The sequence below is a fragment of the Nicotiana tabacum genome, chromosome 22 (genome assembly GCF_000715075.1).
Source record: "Nicotiana tabacum cultivar K326 chromosome 22, ASM71507v2, whole genome shotgun sequence".
In the NCBI taxonomy this organism is placed as follows: domain Eukaryota; kingdom Viridiplantae; phylum Streptophyta; class Magnoliopsida; order Solanales; family Solanaceae; genus Nicotiana; species Nicotiana tabacum.
In genome coordinates, this window is record NC_134101.1 from 165267462 (window position 1) to 165284492 (window position 17031).

Below are 17031 nucleotides of genomic sequence, written 5' to 3' on the forward strand. Positions count from 1 at the left end.
TATAGACATCCAATGGGAAGTGTTATGAAATATTATATTATGTAGTAGATGTCTATAACTCCTAAAGAAGTTACTCCCGTTAATCTTCTATATTAACCTCCCACTACTTCTTACCATTATGGTTATAACTCTCACACCTCCATAACCCCCTCTATCATCTTTCCCCATTATCTCAAAATTTACCATAACATCCATTTGTATTACTTAAATATCATCCTATAAATAGAGGGTTTGGGCATCACATTGTACATATTTCAATAAGAATCTCTCATTTCCTGCTCCCTACATTCTTGTCTATTTTCTTGTTTTATATTATTGCTTTGAGCTAAGTTTCTTAACAAATTTTAATTAATTTAAGATCAAGGCTTTGGTTCATTGACTCTTCATCTGACTGTCGACGCAATAAATTCTCTTTCTGGCAAGCAATTGTTGGCACAGTATTTAAACCTTCCATACTTGCGCATTTCAAGGAAGTGTAACTTGAGAATCCACTCAATCGGTTAATTAAACCTCCTGCTCATTGTGGAAATGGAGAAATTCGAACAAAAAAAGAAATAAACACAGTCAAAGGAACAAGATAAAGTGTTTGCAAGAAAGGTAAGTACTAAAGATCGCTCTTTAAACAAAAACGAAAAAAAGGAACGTATAAAACGAAGTAGATGGAAAGCAAAAGACCCCTTTCTGTGTTCTCAATTAATTCCTCGACATTTTGATAATTCTAGGCAAAATGCAGCCTTGATTTACATGTTTCCAATAATTTATAGAAAGAAGTACCCGCTTCAGTTTGGTGGTTGTGTTACCAACTGGAGTTTATAAGGCGGTCTCATTCTCATCTGCTTCTATTCTTCTATGTACAGTCCTCAGATCAACCAAGTGACGCATTGTTGGTCTACCATGTGGACAATTCCACGGAGACTTGAGTCGTGATAGATTTTCAAGTATCTGAAACAATAAATTTTATATCTCGGGTCATGAAGCAACCAGAGGGAAGAAGAACAATTTTTGGCCAAAAACTCCTAATAGTTGTTCTCAAGCAAGTTTTAAGAAATATGAAATGTTTTCCAAAGTTTTGGAGAAAAAATAAAGCTTTTTTGGCATAAACTATCAAACAAACACTTCGAAACTAGAAATAGTATTTGGCCAAAATTCTTTTTACCATTTTTCCCTTCTATATTAAGCTAGACAATTGCAGAAGTGCAACGCAGAGAGGATGATACCAAAGATACTATGATATGAGCATAAATTTCAAGACCACGGTAAAATAGACAAAAATACCTTTTGCATCTCATTTCTCCCAAGTGGATCTCCAATAACAATAGATGATTTGCAGGCACGTAATGCCAACATTGCACGAACTCTAGGAGGACATAGTGAATCGGCAGTATCATCCTTATAAGTACCCATCATGGAACATTCTTCCTGACTATCGGCAAGAATCGCAATGAGTTCTTTCACATCTGCAAGGACAATAAAGTACTTTAAAAAAAGATGAGCCAAAGTTTCTTAATGCAATAAAGCAGATGCAGGAGCTAACACGACTTGTCCCCCCTTACATTCTGTAGATTACATCAGGCCCAACTGTCAATAGAATGACCAAAGGGAAATTTGTCCAGTAATGCAAAGCGTATTCCAGATTATGAAGTTCTCTCTTTAGTTATTTTTTATGACGCTCTTCTTAGCTATCTTATCAAGGATTGCCAACTTGTGTGGTCGTTTGTGAAGTTGCAACACAGATGAAACACTGACCAATGTCCTACAGACCTTCAAGTTCATGGAAGGTATGGAATGCATCTGAGTGATTACCTGCGACTCCAAAAGTTATATTTTTGCTGAAGGGAACTGCTTTTAGCTTAAATCGATGCCCCGGAGGAGCATGCAGATCCTCTTCCAATAGAAATCCATTTCTCCTGCGAGCCCAAAGACAGAAATGATATTTTCATCACTCTAAGAGAGGACATATCGCACTAAATAGTTTTTAAGCTAATATGATTAGTAGTTTATCAAACAGAGAAGTGCCAGATGCCAAGATGATTCTGTGGACTGCATTTTGGCTGCTATATTACAAGATCTATTTATTTCGTTGACCTCTATTTGATTAAGTAGATAAAGAACCTTCCAACTGTTAATTTTTGGCACTTCTATCTGACTTAAACCTAAATGGTTTTTCTTACTCTTATTCTCATTTGAAATATTTTCTTTTTCTTTTCTTTTTTAGTTTCTTCACCAAATTAGATATATCTGAAAATAGGTAAAAGGGAAACAGTAATACTCTCTCTCTCTCTCTCTCTCTCTCTCTCTCTCTCTCTCTCTCTCTCTTTGTGCGCGCGTGTGTGTGTTAGGTGAAAGAGTGAAGACAGCAGACATTTTTTTTTTCTTCTCTCTCTCTTTGTGCGCGCGTGTGTGTTAGGTGAAAGAGTGAAGACAGCAGACATTTTTTTCTTTCTTTTTTGACAAGGTAAAGTTTTATTGATAAAAAGTACCAAGTACAGAAACATAAAAGCACCAGACAACACCTACACAAACCTCCAATTACATCTTCCCTAGCAAATCCAAAAATTCCATATATTGATCCATGTTTTCTAATATACACCTCTTACACCAAAAAAACAAGTTATGCAGACAAGAGTTTTGATTCTAGAAATCTGATTTCTTATGTTCTCAAAACAAACATAGTTCTTCTCACTCCAGATGGTCCAAAATTACATAATGGGATAGTTCTCCAAATCTGCCTCATTTCCTTTCTTATCTTCTGTCCTCGCCAGCTAGCCAACAGATTTCTAATGCTTGAAGGCATAACCCAAGTAACTCCACAAAGGTTCAAGAATAGCTCCCAACATTGCTTTGCAATTTTACAATGAATAAACAGATGGTTGACTGATTCCAAACCTTCTTCACACAGATAGCACCTATTGCTTAAATTGAAACCTCTTTTCTGCAAATTGTCTCGAGTTAAGCGGGCCTCTCTGATAACTAACCACTCAAAGCAGGCTACTTTAACAAGTGCCTTTGTACTCCATAGCATTTTCCATGGCCAATTAGATACGTAATGGTCTGCTTGTTTTTGAAGAAGTTTATAGTCACTATTGACAGAATACTTCATATTTGCGCTTGCTGTCCGAGCCATGGTGTCCTCCTTATTTTCCTCTATCATAACTGTGTCCATTAATTGAAAAAAATTGACGAACTTCTTCCATCTCCCAATCATTAAAATCTCTTCTAGAATTTATCTGCCAGCCATTGGAAGAATAATGCTCAGCCATACTTCCTTCTTTAGCGAGGGAGTAGTTGTATAAGGACAGAAATCTGTCTTTCAAGCTCAAATCCCCACCCATACTTAGACCGGAATCTGATTTTTGCCCCCTTTTCCCAACTTCAATTTAGCATGTTGATGAAATTCATTCCACAGTTTACTTATGCTGCTCCAGGTGCTCCCTTTGAGGAAATAATGACAACTGGAGGGCTCCATACTTCCTTCTTCTCATACTTGGCATTTATAAGATTCTTCCAGATGCTCTCTTATCAATCATTATATCTCCATAACCATTTATAAGCAAGCTTTTATTATGGAATCTCGAGTTTCTAACTCCCAGTCCACCTCATTTCTTAACAATCATCACCTTTTGCCATTTGACCAGATGTAACTTCCTTTTTTCTGCATTACCTTCCCACAGAAAATTGGTCCTCATAGTGTTCAGTTTCTTCTCCACACTCACAGGTATCTGAAATAAAGACATCAAATAAGTTGGAATCCCATCCATTACACTACTAACCAAGGTGAGTCTGCCTCTAAGGAATAAGTATTGCCTTTTCCATGGAATCAATTTTTTGCAACATCTATCAACTACCCCTTGCCAGATCCTCTGTTCGTTTTTCCTAGCACCCAATGGAAGCCCCAAATAAGATGTTGATAACTGCTCCACTTAACAGCCCATTAACTCGGCAAGATCACCTATACAATGTTCTGCATTAGTGCTAAACATGCTACTCTTTGCCAAATTCACCTTCAAACCCGTTACTGCTTCAAAGACTAGTAGGACCCCTTTGAGATAAAAGACTTGTTCTTCTTTAGCTTCACAAATCAGTAAGGAATCATCTGCATATAAAATATGCGAGATGACACAACTTGCATCACCCCTTCTTTCAATATTTAAGCCTTTAATCCACCCCAATTGTTCAGCTTTCTTTAGCATCTTGTGGGCTTCCATTAATAAGTACTAAAAAACTTACGGTAGAGATGCAATATTCAATCCATTTTATCCATTTCTCACCAAAATTCATCCGCCTCATGATATCCAATACACATGCCCAATTAATATGATCATATGTCTTTTCTAGCTCTAATTTATAGAGTACTCCTTGCTTTTTGTTTCTGATCAAATACTCCACACACTCATTTGCAACCATAGAATCAGCATCAACTATTTGCCTCCACTTTATAAAAGCATTCTGATTATCAGAGATCAAATTTCCCATCACCACCTTGATCCTTTTTGCCAGCAGTTTAGCAATTATTTTATATACACTTCCCAGGAAGCTAATTGGCCTGTAGTCTTTTATTTCCCAACATCTTTCTTTTTTGGTATCAAGGCAATAAATGTAGCATTAAAACTCTTAGTGAAATTACCTTCTTGAAAAAAGAAAAAAAAATTAGTGTTCCATACATTATTTTTTACTGTACTTCAACATTTCTGAAAGAAGTGGAGATTAAAACCATCTGGACCTGGAGCTCTCCCTTAAAATAAGACGTTTCCACTTCTTCCATTGTAACAGGTCTTTATACCCATTCTTTCTCCTCCTCCGTCAGCTTGCTTAGATCGTCTCCTAATCATTTTTGCCTTCATGCTTCAGGTTCTCTAAACAAACTTTTATAAAATCCCAGAATAGGTTCCTTTATTAATATATCATCTTCAGTCAATTCACCTTCTATAACAATCTTGTCAATGCAGTTGTACCTTTTATGCACATTTGCCTGTTTATGAAAGAAACTGGTATTTCTATCTCCATGATCAATCCATAAACATCTGGATTTTTGTCTCCAAGACATTTCCTCTGCTTTGGCAATATTTTCTAGCTCACTTTGGATAGCACACCTTTTAGCCTCAACTTGATCAGAACTTTGAGTCAAAATTGCTCTTTGATCCAAGACTTCTATTTTTTCCGAAGCCTTAATTTTCCTTTCTATCAGATTGCCAAAGACCTTTCTATACCACTTTTTCAAGTCTTTTTTCAATAATTTCAGCTTTTTAGCCAGGACTTCATCAGCTCTGCCAAGTACATTGTATGAGTTCCACCAATTATCAACCAAATCACTGAAATCTTTATGTTCAAGCCACATGTCCTCGAATTTAGAATAACCCATTCCCTTACTCCAATCCCCACATTCTAGCAGAATGGGACAATTGACTGAAGAAACCCTGGGCAACACTCTTTGTTTTAAGAGTTTAAATTGCTCATCCCATCGTTCAGCAAAAGAGGATTCTGTCTATTCTAGAGGCACATGTACTATTTCCCCCCCTAAACCAAGTGTATTTGCCACCATGAAGTGGAGGATCCAGTAAAGATAAATCATCAATTAATCTGGAAAATTCCCTCATAGCTCTAGTGTTTCTTGCATTCCCTTTCTTTTCTGCTTCAAATTTGACCACATTAAAATCTCCAACTATACCATGGTTGTGAAATCAAGCCATAGATTGCACCCATCTCTTTCCACAAGCTCCTCCTTATCTTCCGATAACAAGGTGCATATACCCCTGTGAATGTGCAGTCAAAGCCAGTATTTTCCTCCTCCATAAAAGTAGTAACAGAATGTTGTACGACAATTTCTCCTTGCATTTCCATCTCCTTTTGTCCCAATACACCACAATTCTCCCACTATTTCCTTGAGCCTCCAATTCAACCCCAACTTGTTTAATACCTTCCTGAATTAGACCACTTATCTTTGTTTCAAAAAGACAAACAATGTCTGCGTTCCAATTTCTGAAAAGCAAATCTACCAAGTTTCTTTTCTTTTTATCATTCATTCTCCTAACATTCCAAGGTATAATTCTCAACTTCATTAAGAAATAGCCAAAGCCCTCCTACCCTTGCCTCTACCCCCCCCCCCCCCCCCCCCCCCCAAAATAGATTTCCCTTTGAACTTCACCACAAATTTCAGCAATTTTTTTTCTCTCATATTTTTTGTCAGGAGAAATATGCGTTAGAGTGCAAAGAATGGGAGGAAAAGATAATATGCGTTAGGGTGCAAAGAATGGGAGGAAAAGATAATCATAACATTAGACCAACCAAATGAAGAAGAAAGTGTGATGTGACAAACTAGATAAAAGAATTAAACAACAAATGACATATTTATTTATTCTGATTTAAGTTAAAAAGTAAAGGACTGCTTATCGCTGACAACTGACTGATTGGCTTAAGCATCAGTGCAGTCATGCTTTTGACTTTTCAAACAGGTTGATAAAGTTAAGGATAGCATGCAAAGGTTGAAATCATGTCATCTTAACCTCAGAAGTTGAACATAACCATACTGCAGATCTTTCAGGCAGAAACACAACCAAATGATGAAAAGAAATGCCAATAAGAATTCACCATAAACAAGAGCAATAAGGATTCTCAATCACCTAAAAGTATCATTGTGGATGGAAATAACTATTTCTTCTTCAGGCGATAACTCCATCTTCAAGGGCCTAGATTCAAGAAAGAAAGAATTACATTTGGAGCCAGGAATAAAAAGTTCTCGAGGGATGCAGAAAAGAAATATTACAACTTACAGCAGCTCCAATCCACAACAATTCTACTATAGAATATAGCATTACACCTTCAAAGATAACTGATATTAATTACAACCCATAACCCATCCCTGTTGCCAGGACAAAACAGATGATATGGGAGAACGATAAAGGTTCAGCAATCAGAGCAACTAGTCATCATGCATAAATAACTTATAAACATGTAATTTCACCTGCAATATTCCGAACAGATTGCATGACTCTCAAAAGATCAACATGTCAAATGGAGTAGCATGTCAATTCGAGAACTTGCACCAGTACAGTGCGGTTACGTCCCACATTGGTTGAGGGAATGGGTTGTGGTCTCCTTATATGGTCTTGGGAAATCCTTCCCTCGTGAGTTAGTCCAAGGGCCATATTATCACAAGGTAACAGAGCTAGACCCATCGGTCCCTGTTGTTGTGTTTCTCAATCTTGGGCCCCAATTCACCCTGCAGTCGAGTTCTGAGCGTGTGGGGGAGTGTTAAGTCTCACAATGGTTGAGGGAATGGGTTGTGGTCTTCGGCAATCCTCCACTCATAAGTTAGCTTTTGGGTTGAGTTAGTTCCAAGGGCCATATCTTCATAAAAGAGACAGAGTCTTGGGACTCCCTTCTTTGGGGAGGGGGGCATATTTGTGAGAAATGTCCAAACTTTTCAAGCCGGAGAATGTAAATGTAGTTGAGGGATATGAACTCAATTTTGAGAGGCCAACATAAATGCTAATTTAGCATCTTTAGCATGAAATATGGAAAAGATGAATTACGAGGATTATAACTTTGACCTAGCATCTGCATGAGCCAACTTATGACATACATCAACCATACGGGCCTACTGATCTTACTTTTCAGATTATCTAGCCATGACACCGGGTGAAAGATAAAAGCAGAGATAATCACAAAATCATTCACCAAATCCTGCACCAACTCAAACCAGATAATAAGTTACTACTTTAAGATTGAAGCATCAAGATATGATTTGGCATGTAAACTTGTTTAGTCGCTTCGAGTAAAAGTAGCTCAAATCCCATTCGAAGCAATTAAAGAAACAAAACACAAGGGACAAAAATAAAGTCTTCTCTCAGTCCCTGCTTTTAAAATTTATGCTGCTCTTTTTATCGTGCAAAATCACTTATTGAGAAGGAAAAGGAGAAGGTAATCCCTTTATTCTTTTGGTCGAGTAAAGTAACATCAGTATAGATTTAGCTTAATAAAAACACATCATTTTCCAGCTACTATTGTGTTGGAGGGATTGCAACTATCTTGATCCATTATGAACTTAAAAACAATCTTACACAAAACACATAGCAGGAGAATGAAGATCCTCACCGAAGCAAAGGTTGCTGATTCAAGATAGTTGACTGTGACAGACGCTGAAAATTATACTTCTCGTCTGCAGCATGCTGACCAACCAAAGAAAAATGAAAAAAAGAGAGAGAGAGAGAGAGAGAGAGAGAGAGATCATCCAATTCAAATCACATAAGCAACATTCAAAAACCAAACTCAAATGATAGACTAATTTACTTTTACTACAGAGAGGTCAGTATACAAAAGCAACAGAATAATACCTGATCAACAATAAAAAGGTCCTCATCCAACCTGCCTATAATGAATCCAAGATTGAATTGCCCAATCACCTGCATAACCAAATTTGGAAGTTGAGAATTTTCAAATGCTGATACTAAAACTCTGCATTTCTGCTTAAACTACTAATGACAAAAGTAAACACGGACATGGAATGATTGCCAATTGCACGTAAATAAACTAGTGCTTGACCGCATTTAGTGTTGGAAGCATGATAACCAAATAGCATGCAATAAAATTCACATTTTACAGATATATAGCACAAAAACAGCTCCACAAATACTAAGAAGTTCAAAAGAGCAGGTTTATATCAGCATATCCAAGAGAGGACGACAAAAATCACCTATTATGGACTAGCAAATCTGTTACAATAATTTAAGTCAGAACACTGAAGGTTTCATGGTGTAAAGAGAGGAAAAAGAGATCAGACAAATTCCAAAATGCAAATAGTGACTCCTGTCATGCCTTGGATTGAATTGATTTTACAAAGAATAGCTGAAATTGAAAATGAGTATTATCTAGCGTTAAATCAGGGAACATGTTTAGACTGCACTTCAGAGTTGCATTACGGAGTGAAGAAGTGGGTTTATAAGGTACAATTAAACTGTACCTTATCCGAACAAAGAAAAAAAGAAAAAGATTTGAACTGACACCTTTAAAGAAGCAGATGATATTATTTACGACACAGAAGAAAGAGGTGGACATATTCAATTTGGGACCAAGGAATGCTAAGAATGTCAATTGGGGCGTTTCTAAGTGCTATTGACTGGAAAAAACAATGCAGCGTGAGAACACCCCAGTGCCACAATATCCTCAATCAAACCAACTACGGAATATTTAACTGAAACATTCAGATGCAAACAAAAATCAGAAAACTGCAAATTTTTTTGTTAGAGGTGGGGTCTAATAAGGTAGGGGTGTGGATGAAAGAAAAGAATGCTCCATGGAGATCCTAAAACAATCTTACCTTCCAGCCAGAACAGGAAACAAACTTATTGGCAGATTAAAATGATAATACAGGTTTGCTTTTGAATACTAATGGATGAGTTTTGGACCTTCATTTTAGTAAAATCTTCTTTCTTGAAAAGTCTCTCCAGCTCACTGGTAGCAGCAATCAAAGCCTTTTCCTTGGCCATTTCATTTTCTGATTCGGTGAGCTCCAGTGTAGCTGCAGCATAATCCCTACCGAAGCCATTAAAGAATTTCTTTTAACTAATTGAAAGACCAAAAGCTCTTTTCCCAAGCCAAAGGAAATTACTGTATAGTACCTTTTTGTTTTCATTCTTTGAGATGTACGATTAAGGAGTTGCAATCTTGACAGTCTCTGCTTCCTTCTTGATATGAGGTCATTCACACTAAATTGCAATGTCGAACCAATCTTTAAATCAGATGAAGCCTTAGGAGCATCCAAAGTCAGACTAGCAGGCTGTTCAAAAGAAACAGCATCTACCATATTTTCTGACACATCGTGAATGTTGTTGCAAGTAGAATTAACAAGCACCGATTCAGTCACACATAACTCGTTCATTTGAACCTCATGCTCCTGAAAATGAAATGGTTCAAAACTAAAAGGACTAACAAAAATAGCATAGAGAATGAATTGAAATTGTCTCCTGTTGCAACTATAATTCTAATCCAACAAAGCAAGGATAGTTAAAAAAACTCAGAAAGGAAATATCTACTAGTTCTCTCTTACCTCCTCAAATTTTCCATTTTGTATACTATTTCCAGGCCGAATTAAATTATTTGTTTGATCAAGGACTGTGTCCATTCTTGACTGCTTCACATGATGAAGAAATCTATCCATCTTTGTGAACTTGGAAGATCCAGACTTATCACTGGTTACTTCATCACACTTATCAGCCTTAACTGGATTATCTGGAGATCTTAAGGATGTCGTATCCTTCAAATAATTGTCTTCTCCTGAAGGACATAGAGTCAATCTATTTCTCAGGAGAGGTACCTCAGATAATGCAGTACTCATACTCTCGTGCTTTCTCTTATTTACTGTAACAAATTTGGTGAGTGATGACTGGACAATGGTTGCACGATCCACATAATGTGCATTATCGATACAGCTTTTATCTTTTGATCCTGGGGTGAGTGCTTGTCCATCAGCAGTAATCAGACCTCCGACTTCCTTCCAGGGACTTCTGGAACTGCGATTGTCTTTCTTCTTTCCATGGAATAGAAGACTGAAGTCTTTCTCTGTTGACCTGTTTCCATCATTTAACATGCCCGTGACAGAAGTATCTTTTAATTCCTTTAGAGGTTTTTTGAGATAGTGACCATCTTTATGTAGCTCCCCAATGCAGTCACTTTCCTGAGTATCATCGCTATCTGACAATAATTGCTTGGATTGAAACTGAAAGGCCTCGAGTTGGGAATGAGTGGATGTATGTTTTTCTTCAAAAACCTCTTGGAAACTATTAACAGCATAACTAGCATGATTTGATGAGTATATCTTCTCTAAAGCTTCTCTCAAAGAATGCAATATGGAGCCTTCATCGGACAGAAATATTTTTCTTTTATCAGGAGTTACGTTGACATCAAATGCTCTGGGTGGGATCGTGAAGTCCATGATTGCAATGGGATATTGTCGAGAGTTTGCACCTCTGTACAACTCATTGACAAGCTTGCCAACTTTTGGCATATCTACTGGCCGTCCATTCACAAAAAAGTATTGTCGATCCCCTATATTGCGTCCACTACCATAACCAGGCTTGGAAATGAATCCTTCAACTGTGCAACCATCAGAAGTACATACTTTAAGAGGCTCCAGACAAGTAAAGGTTCTCATACCAAATACTGTTATGATGTTATCTTTCAGGGATCCACTTCCCTGAGTCTTCAGAACTACAGACTTTGCATTTCTTACAGCTGTGTTGGTGCAAACTATTCTGACTCCCTTAGAAATAAGAGCATAGGCCTAGGAGTGCAAGAAAGACAAAAAAATTAAATAACTTAAACAACTAAAGCATAAAAATACTTCTTCAACAGGATGTCATGCCTATAATCTCTTATTAAGATTAAAAATATTGACAAGAAAAAATTATATAAGAAGGCTAACATGGATGATTTGGTCACCAAGGTTATAGCAAAATGCGACTTAGAATTGCCAGAAGCAAAGGTTTTTTTTGATGAAGTAAATCAATTTCATTACAGTGGGAAAATCTCCCTTATGATGTATACCAAAAAAGCAGAGAACTTACACAAAAATATGGTTCTCTACAAATTGCACCCAATCTTCTATATAGACAGGAACCTCATTTTCCAAGGAAGATCTCTATTTTGCACAGTTGCATCCCTCTTAGAATTTGAGTTTATAAAGGGACTCAAATTCAGTCAGGTATTTCCAACTTACTTTAAGCATTTCCGATCGAAAAAAAGAGGAATATAAAAAGAATTAGCAGACATATAAAGAATATTCAAAAAACACTACAGCACAAACACAGCACAACTGCTAATATACAAATTCATCTACAATACGGTGTCAGTTAGATAATTATTCATTATCGAGATACCTCAAATAGAATGATTAATAATATATTTCCAATATAGTGAAGAAATTTTCTTCTTTTAACTCTTTTTTTTCCTTTTTTGGTTGAAATAAGTATGTTCAACAAATTTCTAAGTTTAAAAATCAATGTCCTCCAAAATGTCAAAGACAGGAGTGCTACTGTAACACATAAAAGTTTGGAGCTTGAAGTCTGAACCAACTTGAACTGAATCGAATTATACCACCACGAACTGTCCTACAGTTTTGAAGGCACCAGTTGAAATTTTGATCTTCAATTATTTAGTTGAATTACAATTAAATTCTTCCTAAGAAATCAGTAGCCAAAGGCAAGTAGATAATGCAGATTAAAGGCATCATACATTCAGCAATGTAATAAGCTTTCCATATTCCTTTCGGATGTTGCGGTGAAACTCTTTACTTCGCACTGGTAAGTGGAGAACAACTTCTTAACAGTGACAGTGGTACCAACTTGGCGAGCTGTGTTCCTTTCAGCTAACAGAAGGCCCGAACGATCAAAAGTCAAGTGTGTCGCCACTTGCTCATTCTTTGTTCTTGTTTCAACCATCAAATCCCCTAAAGCACAAAGTGAACTCAATGCCTCCCCTCTAAATCCAAAAGTCGATGACTGAAGATCAGGAAAATCTGATAGGTTTGAGGTATGATGTTTTATCGTCAGTACCTTCAAAATCAAACACACACCACTTTGTACCATTAGACCAATTCTCAATGAACACGACAAACAGTGCACTTAATCAGCACAAACTAAGAAATATTAACAAACAGTGAAAACCAGTAGCAAGGGAGCTACAGAGGACAAGAGACAACCTTGATTGAAAATAGAGATTAGCATAGAGAAAGTTTAAATGTCATACATAAGGAAATACCACACATATATATACACAATTACACACACTGGCACACGCATCTACATAAACACACACAAAACACACACATGACACATATACATAAAGACACAGAAAACACACACAAGACACAAATTGATTGAAAATAGATAGTAGTATGGAGAAAGCCTACACACATACACATATACAGGCATAACCGCATAAGTGTGGGTGTCTGTATGCATAATACACACACACACACACACACAAAACACAATTTTACTGGCTTATTCACAAATAACAAGCAAATGGAAGAGAAAGTGACAAAAATTTAGGACAAGAGCAGAAAATAGAACGGCAAAGAGAGACCTTGAAATTGTGAGGCGAGATGCCACAACCGTTGTCGATAACCTGGAAGGATTCAGCGCCATAGTCTTTGAGCGAAACCTCGATGCTGGTGGCGCCGGCGTCCAAGCTGTTCTCAACCAACTCCTTGACGGCGGAGGAAAGGTCCAAAATAACTTGACCAGCACAAATTCTATGCACGACGCCCTTGTTTATGGGCTTTATAGTCGACGGTGAAGCTGCTGGTCCTCCGTCCATTTCAATGGCGCTCAATTACAGGGCAATGCCGGTACCTGTAAGGTATCAAATCGACTTCATGCTGAGAACTTAGGGATGCATATCTGCAATTTTTATGCTTTTAACTGATTATTGAATAGTGGAGCTTCAAGGACCAGAAATTAAACCAAGCAACAAAACCCTATGGTTTCAATTTGATTACTGTTCAGAAAATCACTTATTTACCGCCAAAAGAGAACCTGTCCGAGATATAAAATATATGGAAATGAGGTAACGCAATACTGTCGTGGTGTAGTTGGTTATGACGTCAGTCTAACACACTAAAGGGTCATTTGGTAAAATGCTTTACATAAAATAATGCATGCATTAGCTTTGTGTATTAATAATACCTTGTTTGGTAGATATTTTAAACCTATGTATTAGTTATACAGTCATTAGTTATACATGTTATTTGGTATTATCATATGCATAACTAATGCATAGAAAACAATGGTATTAGCAATGCAATAGGTTTTAGTGCATGCATTAGCTTAGTTAAAGACAAAATTGGCCTTCAAAATTTATGCTTGATTAAATATGCCAGTTAATATATGGTAAAATGCATAAGCACCCCCTGGCCTATACCCGGATTCCCAACTACACATTTTTTCTTTGCGGGAATCCTATTACCCCCTGAACTTATTTTAAATAGAATTATTCGCACCCTAAAACTAGACAACCAAACTCTTGGCAAGTAGTGAGGTACACGCGCCCCCACATGTATTTTTAGTACTTTTTTTATTCTTTCTTCTTTTTCTTATCCTTTTTTCTTATTTCTTATTATTCTCATTTTTTTGGCTTATTTCATTCTCTTTCATTTTGTTTTGGTCACCGACGGCATAAAATGGTGGTCGTCGGAATTTTACAAACACCATTTGTTCTGGCAATTTTTTTCAAATGGTGGTCGTCGGAATTTCACAAACACCATTTTTTCCGGCGACAGATTTTTATCCCGATCTAAGTGTGTTTTGTTTTATATATATATATATATAAATTTTTCTTGAAAGTGTAATTTATGAGTGGGAGGAAGAGCAAAAGAAATAAAAACGAATATAAGCTGAGAAAACTTTTTCCAGTTAAAATTTCAATACATCATTTTTTTCCGACGTGGGAAGGTTTTCTCATGATGAAGTTTTTCTCCCAAATCTGAGTGTATTTTGCTTTGCTTATGAATAGATCTTTTTGAGAGTTTAATTTTTGTGTGAAAAGAAAAAATGGAAGAAAAACGGTTAGACAAAGTCACCAGTGAATGAATATCCACCGGAATTAGATAAGAAACGAAAAAAAATAAAAGAAAAAAGACAAAGAAAAAAGAAAAGGAAAAAAAAGTAAGAAAAAATGGTAAAAAAGAATAAAAAATAATCTGAAAATCATTTTTTCTTGCTTCTCACTCTCCCAAGGGAAAGTGAAATACACACACTCTGTCACGTCAGCGTTAAGGGTGCAAATAATTCCATTTAAAATAAGTTTAAGAGGGTAATAGGATTTCCGCAAAGAAAAAATGTGTAGTTGGGAATCCGGGTATAGGTCAGGGGGGTTCTTATGCATTTTTCCTTAATAAATTAATGCAAGTATAAAATAATCCAAATAGTGAAAAATAAAATTATATCTCTAGTAAATAAATAAATACTTAGCATATTTCCTTTTTTATAAATAAATATTTGGTTTCATATTACAATATAGGTAAACAAATCAAATAATTTTTTAAAACCTTTTCATATAAAAATATTTCTCAACATATGTTTCTTTTAAAAAGTTAGAGTGATGGAATGGTTTTGAGGGCATTTTTGTAAACAAACAATTCTATTAGAAATTGTGCAATGCTTTAATATATCAAACCACACAATGGATAAGAAATATGTCAGCATAACTAATACCATGTCATGACCCTAACCCCGAACTCGGTCGTGACGACGCCTCTCGTGAAGACAAGGCCAGCCAAACCAAAACAGAACACCTCTTTTAAACAGTTAAATACCGTAAATAGTTCTAAAACATGATATAACAACCATAATTTGCGGAAATAACGATAACAACAGTAGAAACCATCCCGACACATCCCTAACCGGGGTGTCACAATTCACGAGCATCTATTAGAGTATAAATACAACTACAAGGTCTGAAATATACAAAAACAGGACTGATGAGCAAAAAGGGAGAGAAAACGGTGCTGCGAACGCTGGCAGCCACCTTGCTAAACTCTGATAACTCTGCCACCGATTAGCCAAAACCCACTACCGGGTGTATAAATACCTACATCTGCACACAAGGTGCAGGGAGTAAAGTGAGTACTCCAACTCAGTGAGTAATAAAGGTAAATAACAACTGAGCAGTAAGAAATCATGTAAGGCAACCCAACATGTTGTATAGAAGCAGTGTAAAACCTTTGAGAAAAACAATGAAGTTGTGAAATCTTTAGAAGCATCTTAGCTCAGTTTAAAACCTCTTTCGAAAATGACTTTTTCAATAGTTACGCAAATAAATGCAAAATAGTTAGTGCCGATAAGCACAGAGCATCCGCCTCTCGGGCACAAATACCACAGTATAACAGGTAAAATGCCAAGTAAATATGAAAGATGAATACATAAAGGTTTGCCCCTCGGGCAATCTCTCAGAACAGTACCAGCCCCTCGGGCAATCTCTCAGAATAATATCAGCCCCTCGGGCTCACTCTCAGATCATGATGGGTACCCGCGCTCACTGTGGGTGTGCAGACTCCGGAGGGGCCCCTTACGACCCAAGCACTATATCAAGCCACCTCGTGGTATCATCTCTCGGCACTCGGCCTCACATCACTCAAGCCACCTCGTGGCGTATAAAAGTATATCAGGCCCTCGGCCTCATATCACTCAGCATATCCTCACATATGGCCCTCGGCCTCACTCAGTCCGAAAATCATCACAAGCCCCTCGGGTATTAGTAAAACAGTAGTTCTCAGCCCAAAACATCATTTAGAAATATCATTTAAGTTTCAAATATGAGTAACAGTGGCTGAGTTTTGTAAAACAATAAATATCAACAGGACTGAGTTCAAGTAATAAGTCAAAGCAGGTCCCCAAACCGCAGGTGCGGAAATACCAGAAGCAGCAATCTTCTGAAATCTCTTAAGTCCAAAATCTTCCCGTTAACCATCTGAATTCACCCCGAGGCCCCCGGGACCTCAACCAAAAGCACCAACATAACCCAATACCTTATTCAAACTTGTTCCAATCATCAAAGCACCTCAAACAACATCAAATTACTCAAAACACATCGGATTCAAGCCTAATTTTTTAGAAATCTTCCGAAATACGTTTTCGATCAAAAACCTAACCAAAACATGTTTGAATGACCTGAAATTTTGCACACACATCCCAAATGACATAGCGCAGCTATTACAACTCTCGGAATTTCATTCCGACCCCCAAATCAAAATCTCGCCTATCAACCGAAAATCGCCAAAATATTAGCTTCGCCAATTCAAGCCTAATTCTACTCCAGACCTCCAAAACTTATTCCGATCACACTCCTAAGTCACAAATCACCTCCTGAAGCTAACCGAACCATCAGAACTCACATCAGAGCCTTCTAACACAATAGTCAACATCCAGTTGACTTTTCCAAATCAAACCTTCTTAAAAGAGACTAAGTGTCTCATTCCTTACCAAATCCTCTCCGAACATAGACTAATCAACTTGATCACATAAAACACGGATAACGGAG

General features: G+C 37.0%; 1 pseudogene; it reads right to left on the minus strand.

The window, feature by feature from the left end:
- Window positions 1–660: 660 nt before the first annotated feature.
- Window positions 661–13555, minus strand: LOC107814162 (DNA mismatch repair protein PMS1-like; annotated as a pseudogene).
- Window positions 13556–17031: the final 3476 nt, after the last annotated feature.